Source organism: Numida meleagris, chromosome 2 (assembly GCF_002078875.1).
Source record: "Numida meleagris isolate 19003 breed g44 Domestic line chromosome 2, NumMel1.0, whole genome shotgun sequence".
Taxonomy (NCBI): domain Eukaryota; kingdom Metazoa; phylum Chordata; class Aves; order Galliformes; family Numididae; genus Numida; species Numida meleagris.
The window spans coordinates 111,145,534-111,164,221 of record NC_034410.1 but is presented as its reverse complement, the minus strand read 5'-3'; the positions used below and the strand labels follow the sequence as shown (position 1 = coordinate 111,164,221).

Genomic DNA, 18,688 nt, shown 5'->3' with positions numbered 1-18,688 from the left:
TACAGTGTAGTTCATATGACTTTGTCACATGCTATGAACAATAGCTAGTGAACAGTAAAGAGCTGAAGCAAACATTTGCATGAAATCTCTAGATTGAGATGTGTATGTATGTTTGAAAATAATTAATGCAACTGTAAACATAGGAATAAGTCTACAATTCATTCACAAACACAAAAACTATATGCCTTCAAGATAATTTATGGCTAATTAATCTGTGAGCCAATTCTAATCATGACCAAATTACTCAAAAAGTCTTTTGCTGAGGCAGCACGTGAACCCTGAAGTCTGCTTTTTGCATATTCTATTAGCTCAGTGGAACAAGAAGGATCACAGGCAAAGTTAAACATGCAGAGGAAGAAGGAAGATAATGTCTTCACCCATCCCAATTTGAATGTGACTGCTGCTTTGGTTTTCATCCTCCAATTATCAGAAGTGATCACACAGAAACTAAGAGTTGATGGAACATCTTTGAGCCAGGTGCTGCCACTTATCAGCTCTAGTATCTGCTTTTTGCTCCCACACTAATGAAAAATGATTTCAAAAGAAATGAAGATCCTGTTTCAATAAGATTGGGGAAAAGATGTAACCTAAAAGCTGTCTACAGACTCAAGAATAAGTGAAATGTTTTGACAGGGAAAAATATGTGTTGGCAACACTGCTCGACTCAAATTTCAAAAGTAAAATTGAAACCATACTTCTGCAGGGTGCAGACGCTGACAACTGGAAGCCTGTTCTGCAATATATAGTAGTTCAGAATATGCCAGCCAGCTCGTCCTCTCCCCAGTTCCTTTCATGTACAGGACAAATACATTTCAGGGAAAAGAACAATCTGAATTGGTAAATTCTTGAAAACAAACAAACAAAATCCAAATCTGACTCTCTTCTGCCTGCAGAGAGCTCGGAGGATACACAAAGCATCTGTATTTATAAACTGTCTACACAACACAGGAATAAAGATGATATTCTTTAGTAGTCTGTGGTCAGTCCAGGCTAAACTTGGGCTAAGTTCATCTCTGAGAGCTGAGTCATCCTACAAGAGGTGCAAAACTGGACCCATGAAAGAGATGCAGCTGAAGAAGCTAGACTTCATTTAAGAAAAGATTTTTTTCAAAATAAAGTTGAGAAGATGGGACTTATTAGATCAGTTTGAGCAACAGCTATGGAATGCAAAATTCCCAGATTCATATGGCCAGGGAAATACCAAAGCTGAAGCGTAATGAAGAAACTCAGAAAAGTAGGCATTTTAAAGAGTGTGTGTTTTAATTCTAATTTTTGGTCATGGTCACTGCAAGATAGCAAAGTGCTGCTTGTCTTTAAGAAACCTTGTAAAATAACTTTTGACCAGAAACTGTTTAGGACAAATTCAGTTAAGTAATATAGTATTCAAAAATTAAACCTAAAAGAAGGCTCATGAGGAAAATAACTCTCCCTCAGTCTCCTTCTAGTGTGTTCATGAGGGGATATCTAGAGATAAAGCAAAAATTCTCTTTTTTGAAGCCTATTTCAATGAAAAACAAAATAAATAAATCTAGAATATTGATTTTTCTCTTCCCTCTTGGACAGACATTAGTTGTTTCACTGTCTTTCCCTTGATTTTTTTCATTTTCCTTCTGCAACATTATACAAGCTGATATAAGGTCAAAATCCTCAAGGAATTTGTTCTACAACCTTCCTCTAAGGTTTCCCAACTCTCTATATTAACTTTCTGCTGACATCTGAAGCTTTGTTTCTCAGGGCAGTTAGCAGAGGAGGGAACATATGTGTGAATCTTTTTTCAAAGAATCCATTCTGCAGATTCTGTTCCCAAAGAAGTGTATTTATAAGAGATACTTCAGCACTTCTTGATTTGGTTTGAAACACAGATACTGTTATTCTGAATCTCCTGTCTCCATTTTCTGGCACTGCAGTGCACAGAAGTTTGTATGTGTGTATGGTTCTTCCCAAAATATGAACTTGAAATGGTATTTGAAATGATGTGAGTCTATGTGCAGATCTGGTGAGAGAGAGGCTCTCTCAGTAACTAAATCCTGGGGGAGGATCATCTGCACCTTATACCAGGACAGAGATGGAGAGTACATGCCCCATCCAGCCCACACTCCAGAGGAACAGGCACGTGGTACCCAGCTTTGCCTCCAAATGGGGGTAAAAAGGGCTTCCTGGGAGGCAGCAATTTTCTGAAGTACCTTCCCCTTCATGAGAGCCATCACGACATCAAGATAACCCTTTGGAATGACCCCCAAAACAGCGGTGTTGTACAGCAGCTCTGTACCTCGCATCCCACCTTCTTTCTCACATGCTGCATTTGAATTAGGTTATCAAAGTATGGCACACTTCAACTAAATTATAAACCCTACTTTCATTAACCACAAAAAAAAAAAAAAAGACAACATGAAAATGAAAAGTGCGGGGGAATTGGCCTAAAAGAAAAGAAGTATGTAAAAGTAAGAGAAGAAAATGAGAAAATGCAGAGTAAATGGAAAGCGGGGAAGAGTCAGAAATGAATGAACGTTTTCTTCTCATTTTAAAGGTCATTTCCTCCCTCTGGCTGGCTTCTGTAACAATAGTAATATATACCACCAACACCAACACTTCAGGGGTTATTTTTTAACCTATTGAAAGGATGGGAACATTTTTGGCTGAAAATATTAGAACACTTCAAGTAAAATATTGCTGAAAATCATCTATCACTGCGCTCATTGCATCTGTCTCTCCCTCTTTCACTTTCTCACACTTAACATTCAAGACTTCTGTGGCTGAATAGGTCCCTGGATAATAAGGAGGGATGTGTGAGGGATGGTTAAGAAAACTAAAAGTAGGGATAGAGAGGAAAAAAAAGTATGAAGGAAGGTAAGGAAGAGGGATGGAACAGACTGAGAAAAAGTGGATAGAGATAAAAAAGAATAAGAGATAAATGGGAAAGAACTTGGCTTTCACTTGCACTGAATCCTTTGTACAAATCTGACAGTGAAAAGTTGCTCTTATTCTTTTTTACCTCTATTCCAATAAATCTAAATTGCAGATAGACCTTTCTGATTCACACATACAAGGAAAGAGAAGGAAGAAAAAGATAGATTTAGAAAAAAGGCAAACAGGAGAAAAAGAACTAGAGCTAAAACAAGGAAAAAAATACTGGAAAATTTCGTATCAACTTCAGGCTTTTCTGTCTCTACTTGCAGCTATTAATAGTTTTCTAAATTTCCAAACATTTCAATGTACAATTTGAAAATTTTCCCCCAAACTGAGCTATTGGAAATTTTCACAGAGGTTGCTAGCTTTCATTCTTTTCTACTTTAAATATAAAAATGAAAACGTAGTCTGAGGGTGGGGTGTGTGTGTGTGATTTAAACAAGTATCAGAATATGTATCAGGGTTTAGAAAACAGGAGGAAGGAGAATAGTAAAAATAAAGTATCATTGCTACATTGGAAAGACCCAATGTAATAATAACAGTACTACTACTAATAATAATAACAATGACAATCAATCACTGAAACCAACATTTTAAAAAGAAGATTGCACCTTATGAAAACATCAAAAACTTATAGTTCACTAGGGGAAAAATTATATGTGTGGTTTTTTTTTTTTATTTTATTTTAAGAAGTATGAGAAAGGGGGCAGAAAAGAAATACAGAAATGATGTTACAATTAAAGTTATGAAAATAGCCACATAATGATTGATTCTTTGGCTGAAAAGAAGACAATATTTTTGGTCCAAACAAACATTTTGTTTGAACTCAAGTGAAATATTTCATTTTGATGTCCTTTGTTTACTTGCAAAATACTTCTAATGCAAATTTAGATAATTTTTTTTTTAAATGGAATAATGCTTATTAAATTTTTTAAATGTAAAAAATAAGTCACTTTCAGTGCTTTGCAACACTTTTCCAGGGCTATTTTTTCCTCAGGTTGAATCAGCTCCGTAAGTTTGACACTATTTGCAAATAGTTACAGACGTTCTCATTTTGCATTTCCTGGCTTGTAAAACAGATGACCTTTTCTGACAGACGCTGTGTGCAAAGTCAGAGATTTCTCTTAGATTTCATTTTCTGGTCTTTCATTTCTTTTCTTTTTCATCATCTTTATTCATCAACCTAATGAAGCAGCCGGAAGCCAAAAGCTTTCCATCTTTGACCTCGTTCATGAACCGTCCCCAACCTCCGTGTTTTCTCTTCCAAGCAGCCCCGCATAGGCCATGTACAGCAGCATGGCCTGACCTCTGGGAAGAGCACCCTCTGCTCCCAGGATGTCCACACTGTCTTCTGGAACAAAATTATTTTTCCCTGATTGGATGGCTCTGACAAAGGTTTATTTGATCCGGCTGAGGGCAATGCTAATCTTGGTTTCTCAGATTCACTTTTGGAAGTGGCCATGCCACATCTGCTCTATGCAGAGCCAAAGATAGCTTGCAGCTGCCTGTGGAGGATCAGGTGAACATACTTTCTTAACCCTTCCCCTGGTGAATGAGGGTGAGGAGCAGGTATCAGTAGGAAGTCAGTCATTTATTCCACTTCTTACATGGAGGAAAGCATCCTGCATCCTAAGTAGCAAATGCGGTGATTGTGGGCGCCTTGGACCTGTAGGAGTAGCCTACCTTACTAGAAGTCGCTGCTTCTGAAGAAGTTGGCTGTGCTCCATTTACTGTGTTCCTGCCCAACTGCTACAACTGATAAAAATGCATTGATATAACTCTCTCTGCTCTTTGTCAGTAGGTATTAAAGCTGTTAACAGTATCAGTATCCCTGTTTCAAATACATGGAGATCAAGCCTCTGAGAGGAAAGTGACCAGCCAATACTTTTTTGGCAGAGCTGGAATCCAAGCTTGTGAGTCCCATTACAGTGCCCTAAGTATCACTTAGGCTTTTTAGCACTGCCTCAGACTACTGCAGTGTTATTACTGCCACACTCAGTTACAGTGTTAAAAGAACATTTTGTATCCTAACGAACTGTTTGAGTGAATCTATCACTTTTCAGGTTCTGGAGCAATGGCTGCTGCAAAATGATAAATATATTTCAGGTTTTTGAGAAGAATAAACTCAAGTTCAATTTTCTACTTGCTTTATGCCAACTTACATTGACTTAAAGTAACTCACAGTTTACTGTGGAGTGAGTGGAAATAGGATCAGACCTAGTGGGTGAATGGTTTTTAAATTGCTTGTTTTCCATTCCTTGTCTTTCAGTTCCTATTTTGTTAACCTCGTGTTTTAAAGTAACTCTATGCTATATTTTCAGAAATTCACTATGGGATATATTCTACTCAGAATGTATGCACATAGCTCTTCCTAATACCAGTGGAAGTCATGAACATGTACTGAGTAATACAATGCAGTCTGCATAAATCCTAAGGGGAATCCAAGTTCTGACTACAAGAAAAAGAAATCACAGTATTTCAAAATGCCAATTGTAACATTGCAATGAGTTCCAGGCACATGTTTGCCAATAATGAATGGAGGGGTGCAGATACAATATTGGAACTGTCTCCTGCAGAGTGATATCATATATAATCATACATACTCTCAGCCTGCTCGATTAGTTCAGGACTGCAACCAGCTCTCTCAAAAACAGAGTAGAATTTCTTATGTCCCTCAGATTTAGTTTTCATGAGAAGTGTACGGAGGAAGTTAATCAGTGACTACAGCAAGGAGAACAAAAGCTATATTTGCATAATAAACATACCTTTGTGAATTCAGTTTAGGAAGATAATCACACATTCAGATATATTCATTTCCTTAACTTAAAATAAAAATGTTTGCAGTGTTAAAACCTCATTCTACCATTTTAATTCATAGCCACAACATTTTGTTTAATGTACAGAAGCATCCCACATTACTAATTATCTTAATTTTGTAAAATCCACGATCACAATTCAATCATTAATCAATATATCAGAACCTCACTCCATTAACTATGGTTTGCAACAGGGCATCTCAATTGATTAGGCTGTGGATTTTTTGTGGGTCTTGTTTTATAAATTGAACCTAGTCAAGTAAACATAACATTTGGTAATAGTCTTCATAGCAACTGTCAAAATGACTTATTGTTTTTCCAGTCCTGCATTCCTTTAGAATTAATAATACCTTTGTGCCCTTTATAACATTTATTATTAAAGCTATAAAAGTTCTCTATGTTTAATGAGTGGATGTTTCATTATATGTACGGTTTGCTTGACAGACTGAAAATTTTTCTAATGTGTTTCTCTTTTCCTCTTGATTGAAGGATTGTAAATATGCAATTAGCAGCTGGAGTAGAAGTAAAAGCAGAAAATGTCAACTGTCAAGTAGCTCCACTGAAAGACACATGATGCTTCAAGCTAAGACAGAAAGACAAAAGCATCTACCAATAAGGATGAAGGCTGCAAAATCTCTCTTTAAACATTCCATTAATCTCTTCCAAGAAATAAATACAGTCAATACATCCAGGAATGAGGAATCCACTATCAAAACTGCAGTTCACTTTTGCAATAAAGCTCTGTGCGGTAATGCTATACTCCATTACCAGTGGACATTCTGGATCCCATCTCTGTTATAATTCACAACATACAGCCTTTTATGTAACACATGGCTGGCCATATAACAGTAACATTACAGATTTCCAATAATATACATGTGAAAAGAGTGCAATACATCATCGTACTCCAGAGAATGTTTTCCTTCTAGACCAAAATTCTAGCTCTGCTTTCAAATAGTAGATTTCTTTTAAGTTCTCTGTATTAAAAACATAGATACATCTTGGCTCTCATATGCGACAGATGACTCTACTTCAGAATTGTGGAAGAGGAATGCTGAAAGAGAACAAGAGGGACATATAGAAATATTATATTGTAAGACTCTCAGAAAGGTCTAAATAATTACAGAAGGCTCAATTCTCTAGGCACTCCTAGTTATCCATGTTACAAGGAGAGGTTTGTTATGAGACAAAATGAAAAGAATAAGGCTCTTTTTAACATACAAATTAAAAAACTTTGCCAAGCCAAGATATGCAGAGAGATGAGTTCTTGCCTGCACAGCTGTCCTCCTAGACCATCATATTAGCTCTGGCTTAACCTTCATGTATTTTCTCAGAGGCTGCTACCATAGAGTTCCTCAGGGTTTAATATTGTTAAAAAAAAAATAAAACGGTGGTTAAACGTGTGGTTAAATATTAAAAGGATGTGGGAATAATCTGCCTACCAACTATAACAAAGGCTTTTGGTGGCTTTCTGGCCAAGGGGCTAGTGAGCCAGTTCCTTTCCTCATTCTTTTTTTTTTTTTTAAACTTTTAAAGAGGTAAAACAGGTGCTTTTATTAATCTCACATGGCAAATTTCCACATTCTACTGGTTATATGCATACAATTTCATACCAAGTTTTCACAGTTACTAATATTTTAGTTTTGCCTGACATGCATTAGCTAACACATCTGTTATGTTTGAGGTATATAATCTAAAAATGGCATATATATCCTGACATCTGATAGGATGGCACATAACAAAATATTTTAAAAAGCATCTGTACAATTTTAGACAGCTCTGGTATTGATCAAAACTGAAAAGAAATGCACTGATTGTTTCCCCATTATATTAAATATAAAAATTATTCCTGGAAAACCCATTGGTGATTCTTTGGTGATTCAGCTGTTCCATACTGGTAGGACAGATGAAATTGCTGTGTCCCATGTGTCACAGTCTCCCATGGGAGCAATCTGGCTTTTCTGAGATGGACATAGAGAGCACAAGTATTCTGCTGCAGGTGTGTGCTTCAGCTCTACTTTTCTCTGCTCCCAGCATGCTTCTCTAACTTCATCATTGATTTTGACAGAGCTCCATGATAATAGATGTGCAGCCTTAGAGTGTGCTTCTATAAGACCAAGTGATAGCCGACACAAAAGAGAATCAGCTTTGCAAAAGGATTTATTCTTCTAAACTGAGCAATTAAAAGTTTCTTGACCTGTGTAAAATTTGAAATATCTGTCAGAAAATGTATTTTCTCAGTACATATTCCCTGATACTACCTACTCTGTGGTGGCAGGAGTCTGTTTTTATATACTGGTCATCACTAATCAAAACAAAATCTTATGGTTAAGAAGGTTACACACTGTAGACTGGTAAATGGGTCAGAGTTGTAATCCAGTTGGTTCCAAATTATCTGGGGAAAACCATTAGGAGAGAATCGAGCAGTAACACGTTGCCAGGGGCTAGCAAGTGCAGGCCAGCAGCAGGAGCCATGTGCCAGCAGACAAAGGCCATCATGATGGCCAAGGCAGTGGCCTCACCTACAAGTCTCACCACCCTGAGAGAGGTGAGTGGGACAGGTGTGGGGATGGACCCAGTGTCCCCTCAACAGAGACCGGAGGTCACAAGTAGGGCCAGCATCATCCTGTTTCCTTCATCAGGTGGCCACTGAACTGAAAGAGGGAAGGTTATTTTAAAGCAGTTCTGTTATTCAAGTGAAGGCTTTCTGTGATGTCTGGTTCCACACATTGCACGAGTTAACCAGAAGTTGACCTAGTTTATATGAAACAGAAGAACAAACAAAGACAGAACTATAAATATGGGTCTGTGTTTCAGCAGGGAAAAATTTCGTGGACTAGTTAATGAACTCTGCTGGACTGAAGTGTACAGGATTATGTTTGGGAGAGAAGGCAGAATTTCTTCAAGACAAGGTGCTAAGTTGCCAAAGTTTGTACCCAAGCAATGAGAGAAACCTGGAGGGATTACAGAGCTAATATGGTAAATGATAATCTGAGAATTACATTAGTAAAAAGGCCTGAATCAGAGGAAACCAGAGGTCAAGAAATATATAACTTTAGTGTGAAAACACACAAGTTAAGCTGATTTACTTTGCAAACAAATAGCAAGAAAAAGTTCTGTAGGTGTATAGCTAAAATTTACAATGAAAAAGTACTACTACTTTGCAAGAGTGGGTTAGACATTAAAGAATATGTAACTATACACTGAAAACTAAGTGCAGAGCTCAAACTGGTCTTCAAAAATAATGATACTGTTTAAGATATACTTACTGATAATAAGAATCTCCTGATCTGTCACAGTTTCAACAATCTGAAAGTAACATTAGGTGTAAGACTAACTTATTAAAGAGGAGGAAGAAATCTAGCGCTGACGGGTGACTCCCCATTTGTTTCTTGGTTCTTCTTTTTGTTGTAAAGCATCAGACGCTATTCTCAAAGATGAAACCAAATAGTCTAGAAATTATTGCAGAAGATCCTACTTAAAATTTAGTTACTTTGTTTAACATTACTTGAACAGACCTGTTAAGTGTGCAGGTAAAACCGCATCCGGTTGCGAAAGCAGTAGCAGTAGTAAGTTTGACCTACTCTATCGACAGATGGGGGCGCTATTTGTGCACTGAACTAATTATTATTATTATTATTATTATTATTATTATTATTATTATTATTATTATTATTATGTCTAGGGCTTTTATTTTTAAGGAAAGATTTCTGTTTCTGGACAGAAGGCTAGTTTGGAGAGATGCTTGGCTTTCCACAGTTCATCTTGCCTATTTCCATAAACAAAAGAGAAAGGTCTGCAGAGGAATCCAAGTTCCATCAAATTCTCTGACGACTATATTCTCCAGTAGGTAATCTCTTGCACACGACACGTGACTTTGACTAGTTATTTTGGGATTGTTTCTTGGATCTCTCATTTTAAAACATCAAGTGAACAAAGAGGAAAGTAGGCCAAAAAGAAAGAAAAATAGTCTAAAATGATGCTGGAAGAGATTACAGTTTGCCTTTTGCTGCAGTCTTTCATCTCAGGAAACTGGGGAAGGAGCATAGTCAGCCAAGCAACTGAACAGATGTCAATCCCAGCTCTTCTGTATGACCTTGATGCCAAGGATCAGCAAGTTAGGCAGCACATCTCTGCTTTTTCAACATAGTCTTCTCTGACCCCACACCACTTAGAATTTTACACCATATCCCTTCCTTTTGCCAGGACACAAGTAAACAGGGAAGAACTGGTAAGGACAGAGGTTCAGAGGAAAAGATATCACTTCAGTGCCACTGAGAATTTGTTCAAGAATTAAAGGATTTCAAGGTCAGATTTCAAAATTCTGGAGTTGCTCTTCAATACAAGAAATACTAGTTTTGGCCAAAAGATTAGGCTTCCTTCCCCTCCCCCCCTCCCCCAAAGAATGCTTACTTTTTTCAATCTACTGAATTTCGGATTGCAGTACTTCAATATAATGTGGGGATTGCCTCCATTTCTGATAAAAAAAAAAAAAAAAACAGTGGAAAAATTATTTCTAGATAGATTTCTTCTCCAAGTCTATCTTCTTTTCTCCCATAAGGGAGTTTTGTCTACATAATAAATCATATTTGAAATAATATTTTAAAAGGTATTTAATTTGTAACTGATAGAGAATCATCCTCAACCCAGGAGAAATACATGTGCAGGTCTGGAAGAAAGATCAATTGAAACTAGAAAAGGGAAACACTGTGATTATAGGATTCCAAAATGCCTGACTACCAAAGATACGAGCATGAAACAAAATGCCCTTTGTCTGACTCTCCATTGAGCATTACCACCAACACTGCCAGAATCCCCACTATTATTCATAAACACAATTCTCCAGAAGACCATATAGCTGTCATACAAGCAATACAGATTGTATTATGTCACAAGTAATTTTCTCTTTCTATAACAGCTTGGCACAACCTTTCTTTGTGTCTGACACTGCTGCCCATTTTCCTACAAATATATGTGGAGAAGAAATGAAGCCAACACCTGTAGCCACTCACATGCTGAGCTTTCACAGCTGCAACATCCATGTGCCAATCTCCAGAAAAGGTCTTTCCCAGAAGTGGCTGTAATCTTGGGACTATCTGGTTCTCAACTGCCTTCTTTGTAGTTGGTTAATACAGTGCTCATGAGACCCCACCATCAAACACAAATGTTACCAACATATAGATAACTTTAGTACCTTATCTAAATTCATCAAGCCATGTACTTCATTAAGAGGAGAGAGGAAAGCCATTAACTGTTTAAAAATGTCTTAAATCAATTCCTTCCTGCCTTTCTGAAAAGACTTCAAAAGCCTTAGGAAGTGGATGACAGTCAGTGACAAGACCAAAACCATATGAATATTCCATCTGACACTTACTGAACTGATGACAGCCAAAGCCAGATGAAGTATTATATTTAATACAGATGTGTATTTCACTTTAAAAGAAACAACTGCATTTAATTTAAGTTTAGTTTACAGTGGAGACAGATTATCAAATGCCATTCCCCATTCACAGTATTATGTAGATAAAATCCATGTGAAGTGGTCTTCTTTGCTGTTACTGCTACACATGAGGGGATGTAAGGATAAGTGAGAATGGTAGATGACGAATAAGGACACAGTGAGAACAGGCAGTATGATGGTAATCAAGGGCTATGTGAACTCATAGAGCATAAGATCAAAGGTCCATCTAGCCTACTATTATTTCTGTAGCAGAATACGGTGGGAAGACTGAGAAAAATCTGTATGTGAGAAGGGATCATTTCTAGCTTGCAAGACTTATGACTTAAGGTTTTCTTGACTCAAAGAATCATCTAGGCCATCATGTTTAATATTGTCATTAACTGATGGTAGAAATACTATAAGATGTATTTTATGAGTTGATATATGACAAAGCACTCAGATCTACAGTCTACAATTTTAAACTTTCTTTACAGATCCTGGATTTTCCTTGTGATGTGCTACTCTAGGCCTTTCCACAAAGAGATGTTAAAAATAAGACAGTAAGAATGACAGCTACGGGTAATTATGCTGTATATTACCCTACAGGTGTAGCTAATTTCTACCCTGTCATATTGTTGTCTTCTTTTGCCTGAGTGTCATTCATTTATATTACAAATTCTTAACAGTAAAGACACTTTATTTTCTATTATATACCTAATGAAATCTGTTACTATAATTAAAATAATAACTAAGAAGGACAAGGAGACAAAATACCAATCTAGTTCTTTGCTCAAAGATTAAAATGAGATCAGTAAAAACTGGACTGATCTCTCTGATATACCAAAGCAGAGATACCCAGATCTAGGGTTTTAAATCTAGGTCATTACATCTGCTCTCTTTCCACAAGGATTCAAGATGCGGTCTTACTCTGATTTATGTTTACACATTGGAAAATAATATAATTAAATGCTTGTTGAAGGAACACTTGATATTTACAAAGCATGTTTCTTCAAGACAGTCTTGAAAGTATGCCGCTAACTTTATTGTTTGATGATGTAAGCTATATAAATGAAACTTTGCTCATCTGAGTAAATAAAAGAAAGATGATAATTTTTTTTTAATAGTGAGTGTTATGAGTGAAAATGTAGGGAGTCCACCAAAAGAAAAACAAACTACTCGGTTTTGCCATTAATAGAATGCATAACTGTAGTAAAATGAGGGAAATTGAATGAATTCACTCACTGCTTCTTACTAATGAGCATAGAACAAAGATGAACAAAAAGTTATGCAAATAAGTCTAATCATAAACAGTTTGCTTTATGTCAAAATTCTGTGAATCCAGGAAAAATATTTTGTTTCTAATCTTTTGTGTTCCTGTGCTCACCTTATGTGGTAAAACTGATGATAAAAGGAGTAGCAGAAAGTATGGAAAAATATTTTCAGTTCACTGCTAGCAAGAGTGATGAAAGAAGAACTGCTAATAAAGACCAGAAGCTTTAAGCTTGGAGGTTTCTGAAAAGCCTAATAGTCTTTGGCCCATGCAGCTAATTGAATTTCAGTGGAAGCTGTGCACTATTTAAAGTCACTCACTGCTTTCCATTGGCAAAAATTTTATTTTTTGCTGATAGAATCTTGTTCCATTGTTAAAATGATGATGCTTCTGAACGTAAATCTCTGTGTAGAGAAGTCAGCTTTTATATTTGCCCTCAAATCTGCATTTTATCAAATAAATTATTACATTTTACCTTGGAACAAACCTAGAAAATACGCTCCAAAAGCATTAGAAACTGTATATAAATATTTGCAGAATAAAAAGAAGTTATTGTCACAGCAACTTGGGCCCCAGATTTGCAGGACTACTTATACTGATATAACCCAGAAACACTCCGCTCTCTGCCAGGTAATGTATGACACTGGTGAAATACAAAATCAGGATTTAGCCCAGGGACCTCACATCAAATTTTAATCCTGAGCCAACCTTCAAAAATCTCATGCAGAGAAGGATAGGGATAGCTTCACAGAAATTACATTTTCCATTTCATAAAAAGTCATTTAAAAAAGAATCAGAACAAAAAATGTGTCCTTTGAATGAGTTATTTTAAATTTTGGTACATCTTAAGACTGATTAGTATGCTGGGGAGGGGTTTTGGCACTTTGGTGAAAGCTGATTCGTTATATAAGATGAGCAGCATTCAAGTGGAGAACACTCTATTCATCTATTGTACTCCCAAACCCAGGAAGTAGTTGCTGATAATGATTTTAGATGAGGCTTTGTCGGCCTCATTTTATAACAGTTCTTCATTCATAAACAACAACTACCGATTGAATAACCCTGAAAGCTGGAAGAAAAGCAAATACTGCTGAATCTTCAAATTCTGTAAGAGTTGGAAGGGGAAAAAATCGAAAAAGTAGTTTTGCCTTGACAGTACTAGAATAATTTCTTTTGAAAGGAGCAAAACCCTTCAGAAACAATAAAAACAAACCCACAAACAAAGCACTGGTTCTTTGTGACCTGATTATGAAACAGCTCTGTATTTACCTGCTCTCTAGCTTTCACAGAGATAAGAGTTTCAGCCTTCATGGACTGACAGAGACTGATGGGCCAGAAAGGAGCCTGAACAAGTTGTACACAAAATTCAGAATGCAGCAAGTTTAACTAAATGAAATTCTTTTCAGTGAATATACAATTGGCCCTTTGAACTCTCATTGCATATTTTTAAGCAAGGCAGAATAACACCCACAGAAGACAGGATACTTGTCTTCCTTATAGGAGTACTTAGCACTCAGAGCTAAGATGTAAAAAGACAAAATTATCCAAACTGTAAATGATTCATTGTGTATTTAAGAAACTGTCTGTGCTACAAAGGTAATTTCATGACACTTTATGTCAGGACTTCATATGTCTATCTGTGAATCAGCTAAAGCATCCGATACAGTTACTGGGGAAATAGAAAATTGGATAGATGGACTACTGATGTGTTTCTGTGTGGCAGCCTCTGTGTTCCTGGGTTCTTGTTTTGTATCTGAGCAGCATTCACAATGCAGTCAATAGAGGCTCTTCACTTGGGTGCCTTGAGTGACCATCTGGAGCCTCTGTTGACTCAAATCAGATGTCTGGAGCTGGGCATTGCATTACACATGTTAAGTCTGTCTGTATTTCGTGCTGCAAAAGGGAAATGGGCATACATCAGTGTTTTTTAAAATTTATTTCCCTGAAGCATTTCATTTCTGAAATGAAAATAAAGAGAGAAAGAAGGCAAAACTGACTAGTTTCCTGCCTTGCTTTCTGGTGAGAAAATTTTGGATCAAGCTGAAAGTGAGACATGAAGTTTAAATTAGACACAGAGACATCAGGGCTAGAAAAATCCAGTAAACGCAGTCATTATTTGACTTGATATAATGTGTTTTCAAGTTTACAGCCATGGGATTTCCACTTCAAAATAATGAGAAAGGAAGTGGATGCAAAGAAATTTGACTGCAGAAAGCTGCCAGAAGAGCTACAGTTTGATGGTGTTTTCCCCAGAGAGGGTGCTCATATCATAGTGAAAATACAGAGCAGCAGTTCTGTAAGTGTCAGCAAGGCCAGAGAGCATTAGAGATTTATACTGAGACAAAACCGTTCTCCATTTAATTCAGAATTGAATTCAAAAGCAGTCAATTTAGATCTTTGATTTGAAGAGCTCTTTCAATGTCAAATCTCATTAGAAAATTAGGACCTGATTCTCATTTTGTGTGAGAATATAAATGAGAACATAAAATGTTCACAAAGGAGAAACTATATTGAGAACACTAAGGTTAGAGATTTTTTTTTTTTTTTTTTTTTTTGCTGTTCTAGAGTAACACGAACTAGAACACATAGAGTTGAGAATCACACCCATGAAAAGCCTGAAACATCCAGGAGCAGGAGCATAGATATGGCTGTGCATATGGAAGTGCTATGGAATTAAAGCAAACTGAACTGACAGTGTTAGGCTGTTACCTTCTGTGCTAGAAACAAGTACAAGATATAAACATATACTTACATCTCATATTCCCTCTTAAGATAACTCCTCTCAAATGAGTAAGATCTCCATATAGCCATAAGGAACAGCATTTTGTGACAAACTTCAGCTATAGTCCTGCAAAACTTATGGATATGAAATTGGATTGAAGATGGGATCAAATCCATACAGGCAAAAAGTATTATCCATGAGTTTGGCAGTTAATGTGAGTAGCTGTGATTTGACCCCATATAATGACATTCAGGCCTAAAGAAATCTATCGAAGCTAGTGTGCACAATAGTGTGATTTCTCTGTAATAAATGTAACTAACAGATCAGTAAAGCTTCTTAGTGGTACAAACAATGGAAATCACCAAACAGAACAGCCCACATGAGCATTAAAAGGCTGATCCCTATTTGGATTTTTCCTCTTTAATAATAATAAAAAGAAAGCAGTGGAAGGGAGTAGAGAGGTATCTTAAACCAAGAGTAGAAACTCCATAGAAGAAAACAGAGAAATCATCAGAAATCCTCAGAGAGACATGTAGAAGATACCTGAGAAACATCTATGAGTGAAAGAACTTGTGGGCAGAGGTTTGTCTAGGAAGAGCTGTGGAATCGTGGCTGAGTACACTGTGTTCCCCTGCTTCAATCCTGCTGTCTGCAGAAATCTTGAACCTAAACAAAGAGTTGGCATCGCTTAAAGTCCTAATTTGAAGTGGGAGCAAAGTGACCTCAGATTGAGCAACATGATATAGTGAAAAACATCCCTACCCATGGCAGGGGGATTGAACTAATGATCTTTAAAGGTCTCTTCCAATCCAGACCACTCAATTATTCTTCCTTCCCCAGCCCCAGTGGCTATCTTCGGGTCAGAAGAGATACTAATGTATAAGCAATGATGAAAACAGGCAGAAAGAAATCTAACTGCTTCAAAAATTTCTGCTCTGCTGATGCCCATGCTAATTTTTTTCATTGACATTCATTCCTTTCTGGAATTTTCTGTCTCTACTGGCTGTTGGATAACATTTCAGTGGAAGTTTATGTAGCTCACATGTATGAAGTGCAGCAATGGGAAATGCAAAAAGTATATTGTTTCTGGTAGCTGGTTCTGTGTGTATAATTATTTACAATGAGTAAGCAATTTTCTTCAGGTCAGACATGCACAAAGCTTCTTACACTTTTGAAGCTATAGGCAGTGATCTTTTTAGTAGTATGAATCGTTGCTTCTTCTACCTAAAATGAAAAACAATACCATTTAACTAAGCATAATAATACATACTTCGTTAATATATTTGCAGAACTTCTACATGTGAGAAAAACACATTTTTCTTTTTTTCTTCAAACATTTGTTTTATTTTGTCTCTATTTTTGCATTCCACTCAGTGAACACAGTTTCAGAACTTGACTTTCTACAGGAAACACCATTTAGTGATTAGGCTAAAACGATTTTGTCAGGAACAGATCTATGAAAGGGTACCTTTGCAGTTCTGGTCTTTGAGATTTTCTTCTTGTCCATTACAGACTGAATTGTAACCACGGATCTGAAACCTCCCAGACACCTAGAAAACTGTTCTCAGGTTTGAAATCTCTATCAGTGAAAGTTCTTTGTAACTAACAGCGAGATTTATCTCAGTTGTAATTCTGTTGGAGTCACTCAGTCACAGCTGGTCATTTATATAATGTAAATAGTGTAGCTCAATAAGATTTTGGAGCATAGAGAATGGTTGGAGAAGCTGGATATGAGAAGCTCTTTTTTCTGTATGAGAACTTCTCCTCAGGAAAGCAAACAAAACAAAACAAACAAAACAGAACAAACAAACAAAGTGCTGATATTATGCTATATACTCATGTTAACACTGTGTAGCATTTTACTTAGTTTCTTCACAAAATTAAATTTAATGTCTAAAAGGTAAGCAATACAAAGCAAACCGATATTGTATGTGTCTGATGCTGCTTGAAGCCTTCTACCGTGCCATCCCTCCATATCTTTCCATAGAGCTGTTGGAGCTTGTAGTCACCAAGAGAACAGGATGAAAGGTGGTAAATGAGTTGCTTTGCAGATTTATCACAGAACTGACTTCTAAGGAGCTATTATTTTCTATAATAAAAAAAAAAGCCATCAATATTTTTTAGTCCTCAGAGGACCTAATCAATGTCTTCGCAAACTGTTGCAACCACAGTTTGTTACAGACAGCAATTCTGACCTCACTGAGGCCTAGGGGAAGCTCCCAATGAATTTGCTGGGGTCATGATTTCATGTGTCATTGCTATCCTAAGGCTGTTTGCACCATACAAAGCTGGGCCATTAGTGTAAGGGGTCCTCTATCTTAGCAACTTCTCGTTCCTCACTTTACCAACTGATCCATGTAGGAAAAATCATGTTATTGTAAATATGGTATCTTGTGTGTTTGCTGTAGCAGAAGGATGCCATTTGCTTATTCACTGATGCGTGTGAGTGTGAAAAGGACCTGAAATCAGACCACGAGTTTGTGAAGCAAGCTAACATGGGAAGAAGCTAATAATATATATTTACTGCCAAGAGTGGTAGCAAACATTTCATGCTTAGAACTTCTTTAAGTGTGCCAAGCGGACTCCTCCACAGCAATGCAATTGGTCTGCTACTCCACAGCAATTCTCTGCTTTGTTCTTATTCAAAAGATAGAATTCAAGAAGAGGTGAAATTACAGGCAGACAAAAATTTACCCTGGCATGAAGCAATGTTCCATTTTGCCACAGCAAGAATTATGTACTTCATGCTAACAGGAAGTATGTTAAGAAAAAGACAAACAATAAAAATGCTTCTAATGCATTTATTATTGTAAACATATATTATATGCATTATATTCAAACACTCAGTATAACTTACTTACCGCCACAGGCCAATTAGATCATCTCCAATCACATGTGGAAAGAGCTCAAGCTAATGTAATTTGTCCAAGAATGCTCCATTTATTTCTGGGTTTGTGATGTTTTTATACTATTACAAAATGTTCACTAAACATGCCCTCCAGTATGGAGCATCCATGCACTCAGAAACTCAAGTTCGGAGGACCATCTTTCTAGCAAAACAGTGATAACCAACTGTACTTCTTAATTATGTTACTTAATAGTCAATAGATATCTGATACGAAATAGAGAATGCTTGGCTCTATACCTGCAAAGACTGCTACTGACATTCATTTGCAAATAAAGTCAACTATGCACTTTTGATTAGAGCAAGGAAAAAAAAAGAAAACATACACAAAAATCCACAGAAACAAACAAACAAAAACACAAATACCCCACAAGAGCCAAAATTTTCTTTGCTGTGGCATTTGACTTGTGACAGTACTGATCTGTAAAGTGCATTTGCTTATTCACTGACTGGATTAGGTTGATTGGTTGGATTGGATAATTCAGGAACTGGATGGTAGTCTACATGATCTGATAGTTCTTTGTTATGTATTCTAACTCCAAACTGTATGCCAAATAATCTGAAGCTGCAGTACTGTAAAATTTTAACATAAAAATGAAAAAACAGAAAACTGCATGAAGAAGTCTGC

The 18,688-nt window shown here is 36.7% G+C and overlaps 1 long non-coding RNA gene across 2 annotated transcripts; it reads right to left on the bottom strand.

Moving 5' to 3' along the window:
* LOC110394306 lies at nt 3,692–15,801 on the bottom strand. Of its 2 annotated transcripts, XR_002435545.1 has the most exons (4): nt 15,699–15,801; nt 15,186–15,289; nt 10,137–10,200; nt 3,692–6,777 (listed from the first exon to the last, which is right to left on the bottom strand). It is a non-coding gene; the product is annotated as an uncharacterized LOC110394306 (long non-coding RNA). The 2 variants fall into 2 exon arrangements; XR_002435546.1 differs by lacking the exon at nt 15,186–15,289 and having other exon boundaries at nt 15,699–15,800.